Here is a 24,271-nt window from a genome sequence, read left to right as displayed (position 1 = left end):
ACATGTAAATACCAACATATTTAACCATATCAACAGGTTTTAAAGTAAATACTTTATTTTCACTATGATTAATATACTTTACCATTCTTTATCTTTTTAGTTTCATTTATACTTTTACTTTTATTTTCATTTATATTATTACTTTGATTTTTCTTCTTCATATTTATTAAATGTATCATTAATTTCTGTTTCACTTAATGTATAATCATAATTTCCACGAATATCATCAGACCAATGTTTTAATGTTTAAATTGGTGATAAATCCCCAAAATCTAAAAATGACAATATGGAATCATTTTTTTCCAACTTCACTGACTTCTTCAATTGCTTTTAAAGCATTATCACCTAAACCTTCAATACCTTGTTTTTTTTTCGCTAGGATCAATAACAGGTTGATCTTCCTTTTTATATTTTTCATATTCTGTTCCTGGTTGCTTTTTCCAATGTCTAGATTTTTCTTTTAATTCTTCAGCTTTCTTTCTAATTTGTTTTATCTTTTTTAACAATTTCCTTGTTATATTTTGCAAACACTTATTAAGACAGAAAAACGATAATTATGTTTAATGTTTATGTTTAATCTTTATGTTTAACATTTATGTTTATGTTCATGTTTAATGTTTATGTTTAACATTAATGTTTAAGGTTTATCTTGATCATTTCTGTTTATGTTTATGTTTAACATTTATATTTAACATTTATTTTTAAGTTTAACATTAATATTTAATGTACATGTTTATGTTTAATTTTACGTTTTTTTTAATGATAAAGTTAAGATTAAGTTAATGTTTTTATTTACTGTTTATGTCGCTAAGAAATGTTGTATTTTATTTCCAAATTTGCCTTCATTTAGTTTTCTAGACTTATCTATTGTTAAAATACCAAAGTCATCATACAAGCATTTACTAGATGTTTCTTTAAAATAATCAAACTTTAAATCTCCACCAACAAATTCATGATAAATATGATTGAAACTTGTATCATCTTGTCTAAATATATTTTAAAAAAATTGTCTCTAACTAACTGTTTTGGAATTTCTGAATACATTAAGCTCAGTAAAAACAAATATTTCCGGTTGCTTCTGGTAAAATAATCTCTAACAGTATGTGGATTTTCTAAAATTAAATCATCAAATACAATAACCGAATTTTCTTTACATTCATCTAATGGAATAATTTGTTCATTATTTTCAATAAAACTAACAATTTGTTTATTGATTTAAGCTTAAATTTTTTTACGTTGTTTTATAATTTTTTTATTCTTTGGTTGTTCTAAACTTCTTGAATAAATGTATAAATGTTTAATTTTATTCCACTGTAACCATCTTGGAGGTACAAGATAATTATCAAATATTAATGTTGTTTTTCCACACACACTTGATCCAATTATTGAACATCTTATAGAATTTGGTAAAAGTTAATCATGTTTGTATTTAAATTATTTTATGGAATTTTTACTTTAGGTTACCGATCTTTTTTTAGTTCATCTACTTAATTATTTTTTATTTTTATATTTTTCATTTATATTTAAACATTTATTTATATTTTCATTTTTTATTAATTTTTATGTTTATTAATAATTTTTCAGTAGTAAATGAGCCACCTTTTTCAAGTCTAGTATACTTAGAAAAAGTTTAACTGTTCCAATTATTGATAATTATACTAATAATTCATTAGTTGGTTTATATTCAACTTCTTTAACACCAAATTTTACAACAAAACGTAATAAACTTTATTGTGATGGAGAAACAATACAAATTACTGTAGGTCAATATAATTTTAAAAATTTGAAAAAAATTATACATTTATAAAACCTAACATACATATTAAAGCAAATCAAGTTTCAAAAAGAATTATTAATGAAAGGGATGTCAATTATATGTGGATATACTTGGTTTTAATAATCAAGTTGTTTTACCTAATGAAAAAGCTGTAGCTAAAGATTTTCCTAAAATAACTCTGTTTTGTATTAATTAATTAAAATTTTAATCTCGCTGATGAAATGTATGTAAAACATAATGATCATTTCATAAGGAATCTGATATTATTGCTTCATTTAAACCTAATGCATAATTTGGTGGACCAATAAATTTGAACCAAAATATCCTGTAAATGTTCCTATTTTTATTACAATTCAAGATTTCGAAGTTACAATAACTGATGATAATGATGATTTAATTGACTTTACTGGTGCTACTGTAACAGTTATTTTAAAACTATCTTAAGAAATATACTATAACTGATGAAAATGATGATTTAATTGACTTTACTGGTGCTACTGTACAGTTATTTTAAAACTATCTTAATAAATTTTTTCCTTAATAAATAATTACTATAAGAATATTAGACTGTGCCATGAATAAAAATGAAAGTTATCAGTTTTACTTATTTCCTTTTAATGGGAAAACTGAAAATAATTAGAAGTTCCTAACAAAGATGCAGAAATTGAAATAAATATTTGTGATGGTTGGCTACATCCAAATCATGCACAATTAAACATGAATTTTAGTATTATTGGAAACGATGGTACTGATTATCCATCTTATGACGGAAAATCAAACAAAAATTTTATTGATATTTATGTAACAAAATTGTTTGATTTTGTAACAATGAAAAAGGAAATAATATATAATCCGTTTATTTCATCAACAGTTTTGTTACATTTAAGTTCATCCATTAGTGACAAAATAAGTTTAGAAGGACATATTCTTAATACAGGAAAAATACATGGTAAAAGAAATGAATTACTTTATCCATTATCATTACTTGGCAGGTTTTTTAAAGATTATAAAGAAATTATGTTTGAAGGAGACTTAGCTGTAATTAATACTTGTAGTTCACTTTCTGGAGTTGTAATTCTATGTTGCTCTGATGCAAATGATGCTGGAATTGAAGTAAAAGATACGTTACCTAAAGAAGGTAACTTTATTGTAGAATCTATGTTAATACAGGTACCAGTTGTTAAATATGAACAATATTACGAACTTGAACAATGTGAAAATATTTTACAAAATCCTAAAATTCCTATTTCTTTTTATGAACTTGAATCAAAAGAAATTGCTGGTTTATCTGGTAAAAACAGGTTTGAACTAGATATAACAAATTAATATAACTCTACAGAATTTGGTATGCAATATTTTGTATTTGTTGTATTTCAGACAAATCGTAAAAATAATCAATTAGTTGATTCATCATTATTTCATCATATTAAACTACAGAATATATATATTTAAAAAATGGTAGAAATTGTGTTGTTCCTCAAGAAATGTGGAATATTAATCCACCAAATAGTTTTCTAAAAGCATATGATGCATTTTAGATTTTAAACGAATTACTTTACTAAAATCAGATATTGCTGTTAGTCCAATTAGTTTTATAAACAACTATTCAATTTATGTAATTAATGACACATAGAAAGAATGTTGTAACTACACAAAAAACAGCTATGATATATTCTGCAACTTAATGATAAAATTCCAAATGATACACTAGCTTATGTAATTATGTACAGTAAAAAGATTTTTACCTATGATGCACAATATAGCTTACTTACTGAAAAATTTTAATTACATAAATGAATGAAAAACTTAAAAAATTTATCAAATTATTAACTTCATGCTTATATACATTTCTGAAACATTTGAAGTGAGAGAAAAAGTAAAACCAGCAAACTCACTTTTGTTAAGTAACATATTTTTAATTATTTACTTACATTCAGAATGTAATAAAAGAACTCATAATAATCTTATTGCTGCTAAAGCAGAAAGTATATAATTTTATATACTTATCCTTTACTATAATTTTAAAAAACACGTTTTTCACAAATGTCAAAAATTGGATAATTTTTGGCGCTTGAAAAACTTGAAAAACATGCTTCTTTAAAAATTGTTTTTTTTAAATAACACTTAGTTCTCTAATATATTTAATTACATTACATTCACCTATGGGAAATTAATCTAAAATAAATGATTTTTATTATAGCTATTATTATATTATATTATTATATTATATTATTATTAGGTAAAATGGATAGTAGATAATAAATGCGTGTTCTGGATTATTAGATCAATTTTATGGAAAATAAAAAATGTGGGTGTTAATGAGCAATTTTTTATTTTTTTATAAATTCGAGCAAGTGCACCAGAATTACATTTATTAACTGCTAAGGATACTATCGCATTGGCAGGTCAGGTCCTAACTAAGTGTGAAAGAAATTACTCCATCACAGATCTGGAGTCATTAGCTGTAATGTGGATATTTCAAAAACTTCGCTTCTTTATATTCGGTAGGAATACAAAGGAATTTATGGATCACGAGACCTTTGAGTTCTTGTTAACAGCTAATATAACCCATCCTAGATTTGCATGCCTGATATTAATCCAACAACATAATGACTACTTGATAACCCATGCCATAGGCCCTTAAACGTTTTGGTGGACGCCTTCCCAAGGTCTCCATAAAGTATTTCTAACAACAGCAGAATAAGTAATGAGGAGAGACAGTTTGGGATCTATTACATGAAAAATATTTTGGCTGACAATTATATCACCATAACATTTAAACAACTAGCAAAGAAATAAACCAATGACGCTGAGATTTTGGGGAACAAATATGAATGGAAGAATAAAGACTCCTTGGAAATTAGTCTACATTACCTGTTGAAGGAAGAGGTATTGTGTTGATGACAATGTAGATACCGGTTCATGGTTTTCATGTATTTCAGATGAGCTTACTAAGAAATACATAATCTATATGCACCTTAGTAATGGTCACTATGGGCCGAAAAAATGCTTTTTAATATTGGAAGAGTCAAGTTCCTTTATACATACAGAGAGGTGACTTACAAAAGTTTTAGCCAGGTGTAAGGATTGTCAGCAGGCTAAACATGTGACATTTCAAACCAAACCACCCATGTTTCCCATAATTCCAGAGAAATTAAAACATATTGGAGCAACGAATTTGATGGGCCACTTTCCATGAAGAAAGAAAGGACATACGTTCTTTTTTGTGCTAATAGAACTAACCTCTAAGTATGCCTCCCTCACGTCTCTAAAAAAGGTGACAGGATTCAGTGTTAGTAAGGCTCTCAACCAAGATTTCTTCAAGAAAGTTGACAAAGTTGACAAGATATTATCAGATAATGGGCCACAGTATAGATCCAAAGATTAGCAAGACACACTATAGAAACATAGGATGGAGCCTATATATGTATATATATATATATATATATATATATATATATATATATATATATATATATATATATATATATATATACGCTCTGTCCCAGAATCCATCATTTAAAAGGGAGAAATGACAGAAGAGTGCAACAATATCATAAATGAAGCTGCATGTATGAGGCAAGTACATTACTAAGCATGATGTATTAACATTTTGTTGGTTAGCATAAGAAGGGAAATAGGAAAGAAAAAGAGAGATTTATGACTAACCTTTGACTATGTACATCACCATTATTTCTCACTCTTACTCTCCCTACAAAGTTGATGAAACTTGGTTATGACATCCAAGGAAACTATGTTTATAACTTCACACTGGATCTTTGTATTGGAATATTTAAAAAAAACGTTTAAAGCTACACACCTATTACGAAGTTATAGGGGCGATGTGTAAAAGTAGGATTAATTTGTGAAACAATAGAAAAACTTTTCCAAACACGAGTGGACAACTGTCACCACAATATAACATCACAATTCGATGACGACCCAGGAGCGACTCGAATATCTAACAATGGAAGAGATGGCAGCATAAATGGCGATATGGAGAGGCAGAAAGAGAGAGAGGAAAGGCGTCGAATTTACTGCTCCTGTTGTTAATGTAGCAAAAAATCTGAGGAATGGCACACAGCAGGTAGTAGAGGTATTCGAGGTAATCAGTCGACAGGAGGAATGCTGTAGCGTAAAAGAAATTTTAGAAGATCCATTTAGCGTCATTTACCTGTTCAGTGATGTAGCATGGGGCCATGAATTTATTAAGAAGATTGGCCATCACGACATGTGGCGAATTTTATGATGGGAGAACGCTTATGTCAAACAAGCCTCTCATGAAGAATCATGGAATTCATTGCCAATAACACGTAGGTGAAGCGTGAAATTAACCACTGGAAAATTCATTTGGGGCGAACGTGCTAAAACAAATTCTATAATCGCCCAATTATATACCTTTTAATCATACAATATATACTTTATTAAAGTAAACTCACAATTCCCATTTCCAAACTCCTGACCCAAAGAAGAAAGAAGTTAGAAATAAGAAGGAAAGAAGTGGCAACTACAAAAGAGATGACTTAGAAGAAGGGGGAAGATAGGAGTTGGGCAGCAGCATCAAGAATATTTCTGCCCAAGTACCATCCTTATAATTTTTTCATTAGTATCAAACCAAAATCACTAGACTAACCTCGAACAAATTAGCTGTATACTCATATTACCTCCATGCTGACAGAATATTATCGCCTTGGAAGTTAATAAAGCTGGATCTGATGCTAGCAATTCTGATATGGAATTGTTGTGCTGCTATGGGTCGACACCACCCTCTCCAACTACAAGTCAACAAATCACACCAATGCTCTTCTACTAGCCTGCTAATAAATCCTATCAGTCATGGGAGGGTATAAGGAGACCAGACATCACAATCCCATGGTTCTCACTCTTAGCATTCACCATCCCTGAATCCTTCATCCACATGTCATAGCACAGAATGTTCAGAAGACGGCAGTGTTCAAATTCATGGAGAAAAGCATGAAGAATGTTTTGGACGTTGTATCATACTGTATCATAAAAAGGATTATTGCTGAGTTTGTACAGAAGTACTTTAATGTGTTTTATTATCATAAACAATATTTCTAAACTAAATATTTAGAATTCATGTAGTCCCATATTCTCATGTCATATCTTGTGTCTTTCTAAATTGTGCATACCCTGGACATATATGTATATATATACAGGGTGAGTCACTAACTATTGCCACCAAGAATAACTCCAAAAGTATGACAGGAGCTGAAATGTTTGTAGGACACATGTTTCACGGGACAATAGAGGCCATAATATGATGTTGGTTTTTTGTTGCTACGTGGGGTCACTTCAGAGATATAAAGGTCTACTTTGTTTTTTTTAAGTGGGATGCTGTAGTTAGGTACTTATTTTCTGAGAGTGGTTATCAAGACAAATCCAATGATGTGTAACAGTAAGGTCTTTGAAGGTCAATGAAGGTCACAAAGGTGGCATGAACGTCCATTTACAGAAGGTGTTCAAAGTGATGACCATTGGTGTCAATACAGTGCTTCAATCTTCTTATCATGGATTGAGTGGTATTCCTTATCACATCGGCACTTACCGAGGCACATGGTCTGACAATTCTCTCTCATATATCTGCAGGTGTAATTGGAATGTCTTCATAAACAATGTCGTTTAAGCATCCCCACAAGAAAACAATCCAGAGTCGAGAAGTCTGGCGACTGTGCTGGCCACGATGCATCTCCCCCGTGTCCAGTCCTACGATTTGGGAATCATCTCTGCAACTCATTTCTGGCCATCAGCGAAAAATGTGCTGGACGCCAAATGTGTGGACACCACTTTCTGTTCCTTGTTTCTAAAATTCCCAATGTTTCTTGCTGGAATGTGATGTACTTCCTACTATTAAGATTTCCTTCGATGAAATAGGGGCCTATAATTCTGTTCATCAGAATCCCATACCATACATTCACCGATCACGGTTTTTGGTGAGCAACTTGTGGCAGCCAACATGGATTTTCAGTTGCCCAATAATGCATGTTATGCAAATTAACATTTCCATGGTTTGTGAATGAAGCCGCGTCAGTAAATACAATCAAATGAATAAATGGGTCATACCTCTAAATCTGCAGTTGAGCCCATCAGCATAATTCAATGCACACATACAATCCGAACCAGATAATGCTTGGTGGAGACTGTTATGGCAAGGATATTTATGGCGATGTAGAACATGAAGAACACTACCCTACCTCATGCCAGATTCCCTTGCGATTTGACCCGAATTAATACAAGGATTTCGAACCACAGTGGCAAAAGTACCAATTTCCGTTTCCTCATTAGTAATTTCCTTTGCCGGATACGTTTCCGATGCGTTAAAGATCCAGTTTTTCTCATTTTACATACACATATTTAAGTGTACGGCGTGTAGGGTGAGTATGTTGAGGATATCTTTCAGTGTATAAGTCTCTAGCTCTCACTGAATTTCGTTGGTATTCTCCATAAATGAGAAGCATATGAACTTGTTATTCGAGGGAATACATCATTCACATTTGCTTGATTCTATGAAACTAGTCTTACCATTCCTATTAGTGTTGTATTGCGAAATCGTCGGATGGTGTTTACATGCACATTAGACGAATATGCCATATTTGGCGAATTTTTACTATTTGCACGAAATACGAGAGAGAATTGGAGGAGCATGTGCTTCGATAAGTGCCAAAGTGATAATGAATACCACTCAATCAAGAAGATTGCAGCACTGCATTAGTACCAATGGTCATCGCTTCGAACACCTTCTGTAAATGGACAGTCATGCCACCTTCTTGACCTTCGTTGACCTTCAAAGGCCTTGCTGTTACTCATCATTGGATTTGTCTCGATAGCCACTATCAGAAAATAAGTACCAAACTATAGCATCTAATTTCGAAAAACAAAGTTCACCTTCATATCTCTGACGCAACCCCACCTAGAAAAAAAGAACCAATGTCATATTATGGCTCCCCCATTGTCCCAGGCAACATGTGTCCAACAAACTTTTCAGCTACTATCACACTTTCATAGTTATTCTAGGTTGCAATAGTGACTCAACACACACACACACACACACACACACACACACACACACACACACACACACATTTTATATGTACATTATCTAGGTTAACCTTTCTTAATAATTGGCGTCATGTTTTCATATATCTTTGATGAGCATCAACAAAAACATTACATATATGTGATAAGTCAGTATTTTACTTGTTTAAAGATATGTAGAATTGATTAACAACATTATGTATATGTTGCAGTTAATGCACAATACATACTAATCATTTGGATAGACCTGGTTGAGGACATTTAAGTCAATAGGTAAAGAGGCTGTATCCTCATCTTCACTCATCAATTTACGCAAGTGGTAACAAGGATATGTTAATGCCAATTTTAGACAATGATTTTTAAAAAGTAAATTTCTGATATTATTTAGCATCATGTTTGAGAGTCATGCAAAGGTAAAAAAAGGATTGAGTTTATAATTTATTGATACGTAACACTTCATGCAAGCTCAGTATAAGGAATATTAGGAAATAAGACATGAGAAAAAATTTCTAAATTCAGTGAGAGTAAAAATAAAGAAAATTGCATCGTGCTCTTACATTAAGTATAATTTAAAGATTCTGGACAATCGAGGTAATATTACTTGTGAAGTTTGAATGTACACAATGAGAACTTTAATGCAATTTGCTTAGTATTAATCAACACCTCAATTATTGATTGACCAAGCACAAAAGTAACTGAGAAGAGGAAGGATATGTAAGTTGTCAGGATAAAAATTACCACTTAACATGTTAATTTACTATTTAGGTCGAATCTACTCGATACGCCACTTCATTTCATGTGTCACAATCCATACTTTCAACGCATCTAGGTAATCTACATATCACAAAGTGTAATAATGACACACATTTACATGCCAGCAGTAACATTAGCATGTAGACAAATATGTAATATTTTGGCAGTAAAGTGAATCTGAAGTGAAAGAGGTTTACCAGTTGCCAACACAGAAGCACGACAGCGAAATACACTTATCAAGCTATAACAGAGTGACGTTCGCAGTAGGGAGGCCACTTACTGGACATTGGACACAGCCTTTGGATTAGCGATACGAAAGCACAAATTCAGAGTCATGGGCCGCGTCTAAACACTACAGTCACGTGTTACTACCGTCGACAGTGCTGAGCACCTGGCCTCGTAGAGTTTTTAACGCTGGTTGGTCAGGAAGAAGACAGCATAAACGGGAGTATGTTTCGGACATTCCTATTGGTCGAGTAAGCGTCGTTAGACAGTAACAAGGACGCCTATTAGCCGATACCAGTCGTGGAAAGAAGTTTAGCTGCAGTACAGCGGGGGAAGTTAGCGACAATATAGTCAATTACGTAGGGATAATTGGGCATTCTCTCCCTGGAGGGGTCGTGTGTCATACGGAGCACTTAGTGCCCTGTTGTGACATCAAGAGAGATACTTTTCCTTGAGCATTTTTTTCATTCACAAAGCGCTGGACCTGGCAAATTCGTGGTGGATTTCTTGTACCGGCATATCGCCATAGTGGAGGGCAGGAGATGATCTGTTATACTTAACGTTTTTGTGAGAATTTTTGAAGGCAACATCGTTCATATTGTCCAGCCTTGGCGAGTGTACAAAGTCAGGTGTTAGTTAGGGATGGAGACTCAGTCAGAGGGCAGCATAGTTTTGTCAAGTTAACAGGTACGAGAGACGGTGCACGCAACAGTAAACCACTGCCGAGATTATCACTGCATTCTCTGACAGGTAAATGAGGCGTTGCTCTGGCATTAAATTTTAAAGTCACCAGTGCGCTTTCCGTTTAGGTCTGCATTAGACTGGAGTAATTACTCGCATTCCCTTGCATCCATGTCCGCCACATAATTCAAATGTGATCTTGAAGTTCAAATTTGAGCAAGTGATATGGAAGATAGGAATTATTGCCCAGCTACGGTAGTTATGTTATATTGCTACAGTATACATTTTTGGTTTTGATAGAAATTTCCACCCAAATACTGTTAATAGATATTGGGCATTAAGTTCCTAGTGACCTTGAACAATATTTTCTTTGTCTTAATTTTTCTACGGGATCTTCCTGGTTTTTATAGGATTTCCGTAAGTTTACCATTTCTGCACCTTGACAACAAATATGCATGGTAATTCGTATAATAAATTCTATTGTACTTCTTATAGGTGGCTGTTTTTCCTAAAGTAGAATATCCCCTTCCTCTACTCACTGACGTATTATAGGTACACCAATGACAGCTTTCTTCAGCTGTCTAACAGCGAGGAAGGCTGCGATCTCTACATGTGGAAAGGCCTGGGTCCACTGGCTTAAGAACTGATTTTCCATATCAGACCCCTGTGTTCGCTAAGTGGTGGGGCAGATCACAGTAACCAGCACCATTCATTAGAGTAAACTATGCAGCTACGAGTAGCATGAGATACCATATACACCAATCAAAAGAGCAACTGGCTGGATCAAATACTGAAGTATAATTTTTATTATTTGATCATCAAATATTTATGCATCTGGAAGGTATTTTAAGGCTAGAGACTGGATTATTTTTATAGAATGTGTTTGTGCCATTGTCTGGAGTGTATCTTTGTACATATGTGAGAGATGTATGATTCAGAGTTCAAAGGAGAAGATATATTACGCTTTAAATAAAGTGCTACAGTAGAACACTCAAGATGGACGCATAAATCAGAGGTAATACTGAATCAAATTTGTGACTGAGGACGATTTGTGGCAAAAGTTGGTTGACTAAAATAGAGAAAGACTAACATTGATAGCCACCAGTGGGCTAATTGCAGACCACATCATTGATATGAGTTATTACTGATAGCAGTGACACCTCCGATGGTGTACTTTGATGGAAACACATGGGGACTGCAGACAGATGGAGGGATGTAAGACATGAACTTTTCCTCACATAGATATTCACGTATACATCGACTGAAACTTATATTCCCTTTGGAGAGAATTTTCTCCAGTTGGCTCCTATATAATAGTGGTGTAGGATAGTGGAACACATAGAACATGCTAGTAATTGGAGAGATTAGTTATCGCTGTTTTCATGGCTGTGTAGTTGCATAGATAGCGCGCTATTACCTTATAACAAACATTGAAATTCGCAACATATTTTAAATGACCATCAAATTTCCAATAACTCTTATCTACTAAATGTTTTGATGTATTTTAAACAAAAATAGAACGTTGTTGGGGCGAGTGACGTATGTATCAGTAGATCTCATCTAGGAGTGGCATTGACATCGACTGGATGCAGGGGTGCCTATAAGGAAGTTACTTCCACGTTCACTGACACACCTCCATATACCGCTATTCACCACTTCACATTCAACTGGTATTTCTCCATAGGCAGAATGCATTAGAGCCAAGGAATAAATAATCACAATTTTATAGGTTCTTATCACTGAAACTAATAGAGCATTACGTTACCTCTACAACATAAAGTGTATTTTACTGTTTTGGTTCAAAACTTACTGATATTTAATTTGATGAAAAGGTGGAGCTAAATCATTCAGATCAGCACATAATGCTTCTCTCCAAATCAATGTTGCATCCAACAAAAAATAGCTGAAGTATGCTTGTGACATTTTGAGATGCATGTAAAAAGTATTAAGTGGTATCTATTTCAGCTAACAATACTTACACGAAGCGAAACAGATCTGCAAATACCAGCTTAATCAGAAACGGTATGGTTTCTGACGTCACCTTGGAGAAACACACGGTGAACACGGTCTTTCATATACAGTTCAGTTTGAAAGACACTGAGTTTGCTTCCCATTATGTTCTCACACTTAAATACAAAAAATGTAGCTGCCTAACAATCTGTCGATATCTTTCGTACGAAGTCTTAAACAAAGTTGTCAGTTCAGTTTTATTACGAGTTAACTAATTTACAATTATATACTAAGAATGTGAGTTTCACAGGAGGCGTACCAGAGATAAATCCTTGCAGTCACGCTATCCTTTGTGTCCTCAGTGGCTCAGATGGGTAGAGCGTCTGCCATGTAAGCAGGAGATCCCGGGTTCGAGTCCCGATCGGGGCACACATTTTCATCTGTCCCCGTTTACGTATGTCAACGCCTGTAAGCAGCTAAGGGTGTTCATTTCACTGTAATTTAAGTTACAATTATTTATCTACCACTTGTTAAATTACAGCCTACAATTACCCATTCATTATGTAATACCCATTTCACAAACGACTGTGTGTTTATCAGGATGACAGCAGCCTTGTCTGCCCCTGATGAGGAGCGTCTTTTGTTTTCGTTCTTTTTCTATTAAACAAATGTACTGCACCACCTCATTTGAGACTATGATGCACTATCATGCGCCCAGAATGGTTCTACTACTACAGAAGCTTCTCATTATGATCCATCGGACTCAGCTTCTGTTGCTACGTCATTAATTCGCCAGAAATTAATTTCCACTCACACTTAATTATGTGAAGTATTTTCTTCTGTTCCTGCCATTTAAATACGAAAAAGAAGCAGAATAGGCAGACAGTTACATTTTATGTGATCATACTGATGGTGCAATTGAGCATTCGCTTGCCATATAAAGACAATATTATCCCCAGCCTGCTCTATCACTGGAAGTAGGATTCTGAAGACCTAGAAATAGCGTTGTGTATCGAACAAGGTAAATAATTATATTAATAATTGCATATCTAACTTTTATACAACTCTGCAGTTGTCTTTGGAAGAAGAGTGATTTCTTAAAATCACCTCTCTTACCATTATTTTTTTACATATGACTTTTGTATGAGGATAGTATGTGACGAAACAATGATGTGGATGGGGGCTAGATGAAGTGCTGTCTATATTTACTTATTTTCACTTTGACAGTCAGACATTCATCAACAGCGAATCATAAAACAGCTCATCATCACACCAGTATCTGGGTTATAGATATCAGATCTTGAAGAGAATCAAATTCTAAATAACGTTTATGTTTTTGACATCACAAGAAATTTGTCAGATGATGTTAAACTAATAAAATCTTTTCTAGATCATTACTATTTCTGCTTATTTCATCCATGTGTTTAATAACTGGATAGGTTGACAAATGGCCCTCTAGGTATTTTTTGTCTCGTTGACACTTTTAGTGGTCACTGACATCGCAGAATATATCAGTAATCTGGAAAAGTCTGAAACATCTAACATTTTCGTTAATTCATCATTGAAATATCTTTCGTTGTTGTAACTACAGAGATAGTTTTCTGAGTGTAGGTAGCAGCTACACTGAGTGAAGTCTCCAACGTCATAATTATACGTTGATTGACATAACTTTATCTACTGTGACTCACCACTTCATGTACGTCGGTTTACCCTCTCTGGCTTAGAAATACCCTACATGGACAAGGATTAGATTCGTAATAATCTTTCGGTTGTCACCATTGGAAACATATTGGTATATAACAAATTACTACAGTTATCATTTTGGACTACCTTAGAAATGTGTAAATGCAGTGGATTGTAAAACAGTTGCGATTTTCTTTTAATAAACCCAGCAACCTGCTTCCCTAGTACTCTAAATATGATGCTGGCAATAATCAGAGCAAAATGCCTCGGACCTTTGGAGGTGACGGAGTCCCACCTCTAACTGACAAACCAGGGACTCCTAAGATACGACTTGGCAAACAAATGGTAATGAGATGGGGAGCTATTAATATCAATGGGGGCTACTCTGGGAAGAAGGTAGAGCTGGCAGAGGCTGCAAGTAAGATGGGGCTGGACGTTTTAGCTGTTAGTGACATTCGGGTAAGAGGTGAGAAAGAAGAGGAAGTGGGAGAATACAAGGTCTACCTGTCAGGCGTCAAAGCAGGAATAGCACAATCGGGTGTAGGGCTTTACATCAGGAAAGAAATGGAACCCAGTGTAGTTGCAATAAGGTATGTAAACGAACGACTTATGTGGATAGATTTGACAGTGTCTAGCAAGAAAATTAGGATTGTGTCAGTATATTCGCATTGTGAAGGGACAGATCAAGATAAGATGGATAGTTTTTATGAGGCACTCAGTGATGTAGTTGTTAGAGTAAAGGTCAAGGACAGTGTTCTGCTCATGGGTGATTTTAACGCCAGGATTGGAAATCGAACAGAAGGGTATGATAAGGTTACGGGTAAATTTGGAGAGGATATGGAGGCCAACAGGAACGGGAAACAACTCTTGGATTTCTGTGCCAGTATGGGCTTAGTAATCACAAACTCCTTTTTTAAACATAAGAACATTCACCGGTATACTTGGGAAGGCAGGGGAGCCAGATCTGTCATTGACTATATAATAACAGATCAGGAATTCAGGAAGGCTGTGAGGGACACACGTGTATTCAGGGGATTCTTTGATGACACTGATCATTTTTTAATCTGCAGTGAAATTGGGATTGTGAGGCCGAAAGTGCAGGAGGCCAGGTCCATATGTAGGAGGATAAGAGTGGAGAAACTTCAGGATAAGGAAATCAGGCACAAGTACATAACAGCGATCTCAGAAAGGTACCAGTTAGTTGAATGTAGTCAATTACAGTCATTGGAAAAGGAATGGACAAGGTACAGGGACACAGTACTAGAAGTGGCTAAAGAATGTCTTGGAACAGTAGTGTGTAAAAGTAGGATGAAGCAAACAGCTTGGTGGAATGATACAGTCAAGGCAGCCCGTAAAAGGAAAAAAGAAGGCGTATCAAAAATGGCTACATACCAGAATCCAGGTAGACAGAGAAAGTTATGTTGAAGAAAGAAACAAAGCTAAACAGATAATTGCAGCATCCAAGAAGAAATCGTGGGAAGACTTTGGAAACAAGTTGGAGATTATGGGTCAAGCTGCTGGAAAACCATTCTGGAGTGTAATTAGCAGTCTTCGAAAGGGAGGTAAGAAGGAAATGACAAGTATTTTGGACAGGTCATGAAAACTGCTGGTGAATCCTGTGGATGCCTTGGGCAGATGGAGGGAATATTTTGAAGAGTTGCTCAATGTAGGTGAAAATGCGATCAGTAATGTTTCAGATCTCGAGGTAGAATGGGATAGGAATGATGATGGAAATAGGATCACATTTGAGGAAGTGGAAAAAATGGTCAATAGATTGCAGTGCAATAAAGCGGCTGGGGTGGATGAAATTAAGTCGGAACTCATCAAATACAGTGGAATGTCAGGTCTTAAATGGCTACACAGGATAATTGAAATGGCCTGGGAGTCGGGACAGGTTCCATCAGACTGGACAAAAGCAGTAATCACACCAATCTTTAAACATGGAAACAGAAAAGATTGTAACAACTATAGAGGTATCTCTTTAATCAGCGTTGTGGGTAAAATCTTCGCAGGTATTGTTGAAAGTAAAGTGTGAGTATTAGTTGAGGACCAATTGGATGAAAATCAGTGTGGGTTTAGGCCTCTTAGAGGTTGTCAGGACCAGATCTTTAGCTTATGGAAAATAATGGAGAAGTGTTATGAGTGGAACAGGGAATTATACCTATGTTTTATAGATCTAGAAAAGGCATATGACCGGGTTCCTAGGAGGAAGTTATTGTCTGTTCTACAAGATTATGGAATAGGAGGCAAACTTTTGCAAGCAATTAAAGGTCTTTACATGGATAGTCAGGCAGCAGTTAGAGCTGACGGTAAATTGAGTTCATGGTTCAGAGTAGTTTCAGGGGTAAGACAAGGCTGCAACCTGTCTCCACTGTTGTTCATATTATTTATGGATCATATGTTGAAAACAATAGACTGGCTGGGTGAGATTAAGATATGTGAATACAAAATAAGCAGTCTTGCATATGCGGATGACTTAGTTGTGATGGCAGATTCGATTGAAAGTTTGAAAAGTAATATTTCAGAGCTAGATCAGAAATGTAAGGACTATGGTATGAAGATTAGCATCTCCAAAACGAAAGTAATGTCAGTGGGAAAGAAATATAAACGGATTGAGTGCCAAATAGGAGGAAAAAAGTTAGAACAGGTGGACGGTTTCAAGTACTTAGGATGCATATTCTCACAGGATGGCAACATAGTGAAAGAACTGGAAGCGAGGTGTAGCAAAGCTAATGCAGTGAGCACTCAGCTACGATCTACTCTCTTCTGCAAGAAGGAAGTCAGTACCAAGACTAAGTTATCTGTGCACCGTTCAATCTTTCGACCAACTTTGTTGTATGGGAGCGAAAGCTGGGTGGATTCAGGTTACCTTATCAACAAGGTTGAGGTTACGGATATGAAAGTAGCTAGGATGATTGCAGGTACTAGTAGATGGGAACAATGGCAGGAGGGTGTCCACAATGAGGAAATCAAAGAAAAACTGGGAATGAACTCTATAGATGTAACAGTCAGGGCGAACAGGCTTAGATGGTGGGGTCATGTTACACGCATGGGAGAAGCAAGGTTACCCAAGAGACTCATTGATTCAGCAGTAGAGGGTAGGAGGAGTCGGGGCAGACCGAGGAGAGGGTACCTGGATTCGGTTAAGAATGATTTTGAAGTAATAGGTTTAACATCAGAAGAGGCACCAATGTTAGCACTGAATAGGGGACCATGGAGGAACTGTATAAGGGGGGCTATGCTCCAGACTGAACTCTGAAAGGCATAATCAGTCTTAAATGATGATGATGATGATGATGATGATGATGATGATGAAACCCTTTCTGCTAAGTGTGAGGTTAGAAGATATTTTTCTCAGAATTAGGCGACTTTACATTTTGAAACATTGCCACATTCATAGGACATCTCTCATCGTTTACAAGTTTCTCCAACTTCCTTCATAATAATATTGTTGTAAAATGATATAACACAAATAAAATATAGATTACAGCAGCGTATTCTTGTCGCATTACAGAGAATTGCGCATCAGTGTAGGTAGTGGACTGTAAACTTATTACTACGACTTTATAACTTGTCCCACAGCCCCAACACATTTGTCAATGTGTCGACATTTCTGTGTATATGAATGTTGCATTCTTAATACATTTTAAAGCAATATCACATTTTCAGTATACCACAACCACCTGTATTTACCTCTTAAGTACAATTCATTTCTCGTATTTATTGATTAAATATAGAATATTGTCAGATACAAGGACACACGTGGCACTGGGAGATGACTGGCAGACAGAGTAGACAGCGGCTAGATGCAAGTGTGTCAACAACGAACTTATTTCCACGTTGACTGACACAGCTCCCGCGTACTGCTATCCACCACTTCTCATATAACTGTTATATCCCAGAGTGCAGAGTTACTTGTTGAATTGGAGGCAGATAGAGATTATTATTTCCCAAAAATGACTTCATCGTGTCATACTATTAGATGTCGATTACAACTTATCAAGTATATACCGTGGAGACACAAGTGATCAGGGCGGGTAGCAGAGACAACAAATCGTTTGAAATTAGTTTAAATGCCTTATCTGAAATATACCTTGAATAGTTAATCAGTGAACCATTTCGTGTAGATAACGTTTTAGATCTCCTGGTGACAAGGAAACCAAAATTTTTTACTTAACGTAGAATAGCGAATGAATGATCATAAGGCCATTAATAAGGCTGTAAACAGCAATATAGGGGAAGATAGAGACATTTTTCTGCATAGCAAGAGCGACAAGGAACAATCTTCAGATATATTCAAAGGTCACCAAGATAATTTTATCTCCAACACTGACAATGTTGAGGGTCGGTGTACAAATTTCAAGAATATTTTACAACAAGCTTCAGATAGTTACATGCCAAGCAAATTGTGAGGAAGACAAAGACGAGCCGTTGTTTCCTGGAAGTGATGTGTGTTGCACGGAGCACTTAATGCTCCTTGGTGACGTGAAGATAGATATTTTTCAGTGAACATTTTGTTGATTCACAAAGCTTTGCGTGCGCCAAATTTGTGTCTGGATTCTTGTATATCTCCATAGTGAATGACATGAGTAGAGATGTTATAGTTACCGTTCTTGTGAAAAGTATCATTCCGCCACTCAGTAATCGTGGTTCATTGAGTGTGTTCCAAACCACAGTTCCACACGAACAGTTTCAAAGCTACAGCCGAAAATCACGAGCAAAGATAAGTTTTGTTGCAAATTACTAAAGTATTGATTATTCAATATCTTCTCATTAATTTATTATTACTAGCCACCTCAGTGTCCAAGAGGTCGGGCACAGTAGTTGTAAGATAATACAATTCATCTGAAATATACATATCAGCAGCAAATACTTGTCAAATTACATACAGTTGCATACCAGAATAGATAGCGCTCTATAGTCTTATTGCTAATACTGGATAAATTGTCCCCCAGCGGCAATACATTACTCAACGTATCCTCATTCCTGTATGTAAGGAAGTTGCATTCACAATACACTTTAAAGTAACAGGACTTTTCAAAATACCACATATATTGTAATACCTCTTATGTACAACCTCTTTTTGATATTTTTCATAAATATACGACTTTGTTATTTCAAAAGACAGGAGTGGATTTGGAACAGAAATGGCACCAGAGTGGAGAGCAGCTACATGGTGAGTGAGGTATCTGAAACGGCGTTATTTCCATGTTGACTGACAAAACTCCACCTACCGCTATCCACCACTTCACAGAAAACTTTTCTTTCTCCGAATGTAGCATAAATATCTTGAATGTATTACTGTGACTAATACTGTACCATAGTGAAGTGATCCTCCGATGAAATAAATGAATATTACGTAAAAATCCATATATTTATTTAAATCGTGTTAAACCTTGACCTGAGTAGCTGTTTCGACTATAATGATAATATCATCACAAGCCTTCCTACCCACTAACGGTGTGATTCTAAAGATGAAGGGGAGGTGTTTGTGTTGTGATTACTTCAAAAAATATGAAATATTAAGCAGTGAAGTCGAGTTCCAGAGAAACAGTTCAGTGAATGATAGCTTGAAAAATCATATACACAAACCTCTAGAACAAACGTGCTGGATCAAATTCTAAAGCATAATCTTTATTCATTCACCTTCAATTATTTATCCATCTGGAAGGTACTGTAAGGATAGAAACTGGATACCATTTTTTAATTTTGTTTGTACCATTGTATGGCGTGCAGCCTTGTACAGATGTGAAATATGAATGACTAGCAGTTCAAAGGAGAAGAGATGTTTCGTTTTAAATGAAGTGCTACAGTAGAACACTGAAGGTTGACTCGTAGATCGGAGACAGTACTATATCAAATTGGGGTTGAAGACGATTTGTGGCACAACGTGCCTAAAAGAGAGAAAGACTAACATTGAGAGCTGCCAGTCGACTGACTAAAGACTACAGCGTCGTTAATAACATTTATTACTGATAGCTGTCACACCTCTGCCGATATAATGAGCCTGATATACAAGGGACTGTGGATAGATGGGGGCATGTAGGACAGGAACTTATTTTCTTATAGGCAAGCTCGCATACATTGACTGCGTCTCTTTGGACAGAGTTTTCTCCACCTGGCTTCAATATAATAGTTTTACAAGATAGTAGAACACACAGAGCATACTAATAAAAGCAGAGATTACCTACCACTGTCCACGTACCTGCATATATGTATGGATAGCGCGCTATTACCTTGTTACAGAGATTGAAAGTCTTAACGTATTTTACATAAACATCACACTTCAAATAACTCTTAAGTACTTACTTATCTGATGTAGTTTGTAAAATACATAACGTTGTTGATGCCAGCGACACATGTGGCAAGTGGTAAAAGGCAATCTATACTTTCACTGCGCGGTATCAACGGCGAAGTCACTGATGACAGTGCAGCTAAAGCAGAGTTATTAAACACGGTTTACCGAAACTCCTTCACCAAAGACGACGAAGTAAATATTCCTGAATTCCAATCAAGGACACCTGCCAAGTAGGTATTCTCGGTGTAGCAAAGCAGGTTAAATCACTTAATATAGGCACGGAATCCTGTCCAGATTGTATGCCAGCCAGGTTACTCTCAGAGTATGGTGATACAATAGCTCCATATTTAGCAATTATATACAATAGTTCGCTCATAGAAATATCAGTCCCTAAAGACTGGAAAATTGCTCAAGCCACGCCAATACCCAAAAAGGGAAGTAGAGGTAATCCGCTGAATTACAGGCCCATAGCACTAACTTCGATTTGCAGTAGGCTTTCGGAACATATGCTGTATTCGAACATTATGAAGTACTTCGAAGAAAACGATTTATTGGCACATAGTCAACATGGATTCAGAAAATATAGTTCTTGTGAAACACAGCTAGCTATTTATCCTGCAACGTAACCCACCAGTACTGGTGGTGGTAAAATTCTACCAAAGTACCAAGATTCGTGTCGCTTTGTCATGTCCTACCACTCGTGCAAGCTGCCGTCTGTAGTAAATGGTTTCTTAAATTCGTGTTGTCCACGAAATTACTGGCCCCTGCGAGTTGTTGGCGGGTATTAATAATTTCTAGCGGAAGGTTTTAACCAACCGGCGAAAATTTGAACGCAACAGATAACCACTAGAGAAGGCACCTATACAGGGCTTAATAGGCAGTATATAGCTTTTATTTGCTTTCATGACCCAGAATTCGACTGTGGTACTGACTTCCACCTGTTCTTTATGATGGAGGGAGCAAGTAATCAGCCGAGGGTAGAGATTAATTGATTCTTATTCAGTACCGATGGTATTTCAGCAACTAGTCGTCTTTCTCTTGTAATACACATCATCAAAACTGGTCTCTCTAATTAACATGGTTCGGTTTCGCCACGTAATTATGGAATGGGATAGGGGAGCGCAGACCTGGCTTCAATGTAATTTCATACAGACACACAGTTATACCTAAACCCATGCTTATTACATTCAGTTACTATAGGTGAATCAGAACAAGTTCGGCAAAGACACTACAAGCAAAACTAGGTCAGGGTGGAGGAATATTTCGCAAGTCTTTATCCAATCAATGGCCATTAAAATCCGATAATTCTCCTAGTGGCACTAGATTAAGCCATGTATTTTACTTAACGCACAACATCACCAACAAAGCAAATAGTTATGGGGGAGCACAAGAAACATCATCACTTCAATGCTATTCAACACACGTGGGCAATTTTCGGTAGCCCAAAGAAATCCAGAAAATTACGGACACACAAAATTATTCCTTCCCTATTTTACACTCGCCCACTATCGTATGATTATTCATCGTGTACAATACTTTTTCAGACCCAGACTCCAATTTATCAATGTGGCGGTTGCTCCAACCGACCACGTGGCGCGAAAGCAAGTTCACAAAGAAAACATATGGAAACTAAATAAAAATCCCCCAAAATATTACTGTAAATAAAATAGCAGATTAAAATACATTTAATGAGTGAATTTCCGTTAAGCACAGAGCAATAATATGACCGTGAGCTTAAGGCCCATGGTGCGTAGCCTGACCAAAGCACAAACGCAAAGCTCTACTGAAATTCGAATAAATCATGAAAATAAATTCCCTTATGGGGTTTAGTGGTAATCTCGCACCTGATTTCCACATCTGGACCTCATTACAGAGCAGATTTCAAACAATCTAATACCTTTGTTAACATTACCAAAACGAGAGCGGCGTCTCCATGTCTGTCCAGGGCCGCGACCCAGGAACAAGTGCTCGACCGGACACTTCGCCTAACCGTTCTTCGTTCAAAAGGTGTAGTGGGGATGATTCACCAACCTAACGGAGCCAATACTCCGGTCTTCGCAATCACTCTGACCTGAATTGCCCACCATCTTTTTTCAACTTGTTCACGTTTTTGGAGCTGGTAAAATCCTACCACAGAACGACTCTACACATGCAATGCTACGACCTCTGACCAGAGTTCTCTGCTACATTACATACTATCTCATTCATACAGTTCAAGGTTACATATGAGAAAGGATACAAGGAAACGTGGCACACATGAAATAAAATGAATAAATAAATAAATAAACTCCACTGCTCCATTCTCTTCTGTTTGTTATGCACAGAATTTACTTCTGCAGACTCAAAACACTGGCTATAGTTCTCCTGTACCGGAATTTATTGGAAAAAATATGGAATGGGGCAACAAGTTCCATTTCATCACTTTCGGGTATCTTCGAACAAAATGGACTCAGGGCTATCTTCAAGATGGAACGACAGTCCAGGACATTTTTCAATTGGTGCCACGAGGAGGAGACCCTAATCTCCATGCTACACCAATCCGTTATTAATTTTTTTGTTATGTTTCGCAGGGTTCAAGATACACCATTTAAAATAGTTAACTTGCCAAGACCATTGACACAGTGGCCATTGCCACAACTATTCATAACATTACAAAAATTATGTATATGAAATCACCTTCATTAATCACACTTAGATCCAGCACAGGTTGGTACTCATTATGTAAGCATATTCATAATATTTCAGAAAAATTCTATAAATGAAATCAACTTAATCAATTAAAACACTTATATCCAATACAGGTTGGTACTCATTAAGTAAACATTAAATTATCCTAAGACATAATAATCAAATACTGATAACAGGTGTGACTGTTAGTGTATCTCAACAATACAGAATGTGTTCTATGCAAAGCATTGAAAAAATAGTGAGTATTCAACACAATCAATAATATAGAACATTCAGCGTACAACGGATAAAAAATATATTCTGCTATGTCCATTACCTATCTATCAATTGTGCAAAACATTGGAAAATAAGTAAACATTCAATGTAATTAATAATACTAAACACCAAGCATTCAATGGCTCCATAAACATTTACTGTTATAAATATTTCCTAGTCACCAATCAGAAACTCTGATAAAGAAAATACATATCTGAAACAGATCCTACTTGACACTATTTACTCATAACGAGACTCTTAATAACTAATATTTGATCAACTCCAAATGTCAGATTAAACTGGTACAAAATTATACAGTAGCACATTAGGTAGGTCACAAATTTGATCGAAAAGCTTCTTTGTATTTTGACACTTAATTTTATCTAATTTGTTCTTTAGCAACTAGCGATCAAGTTATGTATGTGTCATAAAACCAATGTAGAGATCTATCTTTATCTAGTTAACTCACAGAGTGAGAGTCCTTTTAAACGTTATGATCAGACAACACTTGACTACGTTATATCCATTATTTTCAGGTTTATGGGCCCCTTGTCAATATAAAAATTTAGTTCTGGTCAGACAGGAATGAGGGAAACACCGTCGACCTACTTTCTGATTGAGTTATTAGACAACATTCTGCCTTGAGCCAGCAGACCTTTTTCATCTCACTGTCCCATTTTCAGGCTGATAAATGACAGAAAACAACATACTATTGATCACGCTCTTAAGATTAGAGATAACTTCATTTATACTAAAGCAAAACATTCCCTCTTTCCTCTCTGCTCAAAACAGTCACTCAGTAAACAAGGTACTGTCCTGACATGCGTTTCATTAAAGAAAGGAAATACTAATGAAATGACTAACCTAAGACAATCAACATTTTTATATCCTGCTCAACATATTTA

This window comes from Schistocerca cancellata, chromosome 4 (genome assembly GCF_023864275.1).
Source record: "Schistocerca cancellata isolate TAMUIC-IGC-003103 chromosome 4, iqSchCanc2.1, whole genome shotgun sequence".
Taxonomy (NCBI): Eukaryota; Metazoa; Arthropoda; class Insecta; order Orthoptera; family Acrididae; genus Schistocerca; species Schistocerca cancellata.
This window is presented reverse-complemented; position numbering follows the sequence as displayed.